We start from the raw sequence: 5,359 nt of genomic DNA, 5'->3' as shown, positions 1-5,359 counted from the left end.
TAAGCTTCTCGTTACACATGGCTAAATGATGTCGAAAGCAAAGCCTCAGATGGAATATCGTTAAAATAACCGAGGGTTATTTACATGATCGAAAATGATTTTCAAACGATTGGGCGGGATTCAAACGAAATAGGAGGATCATAAGAACTTCGTCCTTGAGTACCCTGAAGCCAACGTTTACAATGAGTTGATCGTTGTGCGAATACTTTGGCATCAACCCATTTTCGTTTGCCTTCCCCGGAATATACCTCAGATTAGGAGTAACTGTATTCGTTTAATGTGAATGACTGAATTTCAGAAAGAGATAACCAATTTATTGAAATGTAAAAGTACCGTCAGTAGTTATTTGTCTGTATATAGAGGGCTAGTGTCGGAATTAGCATACAAAATGTTGCATAATTATCTTACACTTTGTTATTATTTAATATATTTTTGTTCCATACATAATTGTAATACTTTGGAAATAATGAAATAGTTCACCAGTTGCTCATGAGGAGACCATTCTGAGATGAAGAATCTCTGCGCTATGAGTTCTAACATACACAACGGCAAAACAACAACTTTCAAAGTAATTCCTATCCTGCAAACTAATAATATGAGAAAAATTGAAAAAAATTACACCTTCTTAGCATACATTAATATCAAACTCACTTTAATGTGGCATTTATGGAATACATGATTTTTAAGATTAATTTACTGGAAATGTCAATGCCTAGTAGGAGCACGATATTTTAATTGGAAAAAACGGAAATCTCCTTCTTAAACGACTATATTGCATAAAACAGCAGATTTACCCACCCGTAAGGTTTGATGCCGTGAACTGCGAAGAAGCGCCTTGTCGCTAAATACGTTAAGACAGCAGCAACCAGCGTAAATTAGCTTTTGTAGTAATTACTCGATAACAAAAACGGAGAGAGCAGTAACTCAACTTAATGCCCCTGCTAATTGAACAGAATCTCCTCCGAGGAGAATTTATAACGGTACAACTTTTTTAAAACGAAGAACGTGAAATATTCTCTCGGCGCTTACGTAATTTACTATTTACTGCTTTCATTTATCATGATTCAGTGTTTTTGTTGCCTTTTCAGTAGACAAGTTCTATTAACGAAACGTACATTTCAAGTGAATCACAACGAGTAACAAATAAAAGATTGGAACGAGATATAGAAATAAGGAAATTCTGAATTTATGTCTGTATTTCTGGCCGATAGGTTTCGTCCGCAGTCACCGACGCTGTGTGCAACATTACCGAAGAGAAGCATCTTGTGGCTTATCTCCATTCGAAGGCTGCAGTACGTTCAATTTTGCATGAAATCTTAGGTTTAATAAAGGTGACAGCGAGTCGTCTCTTTCGCGAGTGTCTGACAATGTGCTTCACGGGACTTATTTCAGCTGTTTTTGAGTTTAGCGACAGGTTAGCCTGACAGAGTATACAAATCTTATAGGATATCACGTGTGCCTATCGCACTACTGAGTTAGCAAACGATTTATGGACAGTTTAAGCCTTATGGGCCTCTACAATATTAGCGTTTGATATGATTAGTTTTATTGAGAGAGTCCGTTAGCACTTCTAACGCATTTGCACAATCTCAACTGTATTTGTTTAGTGAGTATTGTTGTTGTTTATTTTATGTCTTATTTGAAATCAATTTATGGTAGCCATTTTACTTTATTGTATTTTTGTCAGGTAAATAGATCATCAAGTCGTTAAAATTCGCATGTCTTATTTAAAATCATATCTGAATGAGAGCAGTGAAGTCTCTAAACTTGTGTCATTTAATTTGTGTAAGTACCTGTACCTGGCTTTCAGGCTAGATGCCCCATTTACGTCGATGGTGAGGTGCTATTCCAGAACATGGAGAACCTTGGCAAGCCTTTACGTGCGTACTCGCCTGCTTTTTAGCTGAATGGTAACCGGTTTGCCTACCATGCTGAGGGGCCCGGGTTCGCATCCCTGCCTGCTTGGAGATTTTCTCCGTTTTTGGAGTGGGTGTTGTGTTGTCCTCACCATCATCTGATCATCGCCGACACGCAAGTCGCCAAACTGAAATAAGACTTGCAACCTGGCTGCCGAACTCCCCCGAAAGGGGCCTCCGGGCCAACAGTGCCACGGGATCATGTCATTTTTTCATCTACGTGTGTAAGGGTAATTTAAATTAGACTGAGGTGGCAGTGAGAATTTGCATCGAGGGTGGAGGCGTGCCAGAGTAATCCGTGAGGTTGTGCGAACCAGTATGCCAAGGTGGCTTAGCAGCTTGCGAGACTTGAGATTTGATTCCCGTCCTTGATACACTCACCGTTTTAGTCCATATACAAAAAATCATATCAGTATGAGACCAGAAAAGTCTCTGAAATTGTGCCATTTTTTCGGCAAAAGAATTTAATCATTTGTCACGTTTATTATCTGTCGAACTTATATGTTTAATTCGCTGAATGCGTATAATTTTAGATTGCAGGATCAGCTGTAAAACCGTATATAGTTGCTGGGCGTAAATCAGATGGTGCACCATTCGACATTTAGCGAGGTGCGCTTAAAACTAGGTCCCATCCTCCTGGACAATGTATACAGTCACTTTGCTGGAAGATGCACCTCGGCAAAGGATCAGCCGAGCGCTCCTTAGCTGTTTGGGCGCGAGGGAAGCAAGCTCGCAGTTGTCTGTAGCTTCTGGTGTGCAACTTGTGGTAACATCGCAGCTGGTTTGTCTCTTCAGGGACAAATAATTGTGATCATATCCATTACGTCGCATCACAAATAAAGGTCACCCGCATCATAGGTCATTGGCTAATTAACAAGAAGTTAGCCGGTAGCATTAAATCTTCCCCTTGGTTCTCTGAGCAGTGAGAGAGTTGGACCTGAAGCAGAACTGAAGCGAAAGACTCTATTTATAAGGTCACTAGCTAATCTTATGTCTACTTCTTCCTTAATAACACTATCCCAACCGCTGAAATTACACACCAGTATCTCTTCTTATACGCCGTAGGATGACCGCAACCAAAGAATGTTCACCAGTCGCAGATTATCTTGGTTATTGTACCATGTGTGGCACTGCAGTAGTATTGATATTTACTCTAATGACTAGAAAAATTACTTTTTTCCTGTTACCTACTCCTATGTACTAAATTCTCAGAGACCATCACAACAGTACCTCTTGGATGGAGAAGTGCCCACATTTTCTAATTATAAACATTACTCTTGATAATAAGATGCCCATCTATCTATTGCTTCCCTCTCCCAACATTTTCCCCTTAATAAAACATTTTCAAATTCCCTACGTTTAAGTAGTGCTTCTATAGAACACGTCAACAGAGAAACCTTCAATATCACAGTTCCCTTATTCATCCAAAAGTCCTTCATTCACAGTTTCATCCTGCTTGTCACTTTATATTTACTACTCTCTCTTCAAAACAGAATAAAAGCTTTGTGCAGCAAAGATCATGACCTCCGTTCTACTATATTATATTTAGTTCATCTTTGGACAGCCAACAAGATTTTACATCTTCGTGAAGAGCTGTTGACATACCTTCCCCTATACGAGTAAAAGCATACATTCCCTCCTCGAAATATTTATTCTAGTATTTTCAGTATTCTGAAACATATCCTCATAAAATAAATCAGCATCCCCACCCGCCCCTGTTAATAACAAACATTAGTGAATACAACATAAATAATATTTCCAGCAGACGAGCGCAGTGCGAAGCAGCCATCACAACCCACCACAAATTTATTTTCGTCCACATTTCTACATTGCTGGTACTGCATCGTGCTCAATTGGGACTCCCCGAACACTTGATCTCTACCAAGTATCGAATCACCTCAACCTCTTTCCGGCAAATAATCTTCAACGCGAATTATACCCATCCATCCCTGAATTGAATAAAATATTTAATACGGTTGCCTCATTGTACATGGTGTAAATGAGTGTAAGTACAGATATTTCTATTGGTCTCACAAGCTGCGACATTGTCGCGAATAAAACAGTGACCCGTATATACAATAAGTTTCCTTTAATTTACGTCTATGGTTACAAACGTTTGGAATCCCTGGAGGACAGACGATGTTCTTTTCGCCAAAATTCAGAGAACTTGCATACGTAACTGACTGTGGAACAATTGTACCATCACCAACATCCATTTCACGCGCGGACCGCGAAGACAAGGTAGGAAAAATAAGTGCTGATACGGAGATGTATGAAGTGGTACACGGTACACTCTGCCATGCCCCATTCGGTGGCTTACTGAGTATATTTGCAGGAGTAGATTGCATGTACTTGGTTAGATGTACATCAGTCAAGTAATACTAGTCTCGTTCTTTGTGGTCGTTCACTGATAGTTGTTCATACGGGCAACGAATGAAAATCGTTTTCATTAATTTCGTATGTCTTCGTCTGCAGAAGGCCACGCGCTGCATTTGCCTTCATCCAGTAATTGTAAACATGAGTTCCTGACACCCGACATTCAAATCTGCGGCGATAGCTCGTCATTCGCTGCAGATGGTGTAACCTCCCCCTTCCTAACCGACCTACTGGATTGCGTGATAATTGACCACTATTGCGAATGCCTAATGGAATTGTATAGTAGTTAAGGCTATTGTTACCGAAGGAGAATAATACTGGTTAGTTTGCAACAGATCCTTGCAAAGGAAGAATCTATTCTAAATCTAATTTAAACACTGATGATAATTTTGAAATTGGTGTAAATTTAGTGCAATTCCTCTCGAGCAACACCGGGGGGGGGGGGGAGGGGGGAGGAAGAGTACCATTACATATGATACAAAGGAAATAACGATTACAGAAAAGAATAATTAAACGATCGCCAGCCTACTACGACAATGAATACCCAAACTCCTAAGAAAGGTAATGGTAAAGAAAATTGAGCAGATAATCACTGGCGGGGCAACAGAAGGTTTTCACGCTACCCCTCAACACAACAGTTTATGAGAAAATAAATGAATCAGAAAGCATTGAGCTTGCAGCTACTTGTTCTGAAATACTAAATTTTGAAAGTTAAGGTAAATTACGTTGCTGGTTAAATAAATGACTGGCTTAACTGAAACTTGGTTACATATGAAATGACCTTCAGTAACCCCAGCGTAACGTAATGCAAGATTTAAAATGAGGTAAGCATTTTACCTTTGGTTATTGAAAGACTGAATTAACTTTAAGCAAATGAGTAACTGATTTGACTTTTAATATGACAAAAATAAAATACATATCAAGCCAGCAGAAGTCACTTGCTTAGCAAAATACAGAATGGTTGAATATGCGCACTCTTAATTTGTGCTGTATCTTTAGTTATCAGTTTTGCCAGCTATGATTTATGTTCCTTTAAGCGATTGAAGTTAATATTCAAAATTGTAGAT

Source organism: Schistocerca nitens, chromosome 2 (genome assembly GCF_023898315.1).
Source record: "Schistocerca nitens isolate TAMUIC-IGC-003100 chromosome 2, iqSchNite1.1, whole genome shotgun sequence".
In the NCBI taxonomy this organism is placed as follows: Eukaryota; Metazoa; Arthropoda; class Insecta; order Orthoptera; family Acrididae; genus Schistocerca; species Schistocerca nitens.
This window is presented reverse-complemented; position numbering follows the sequence as displayed.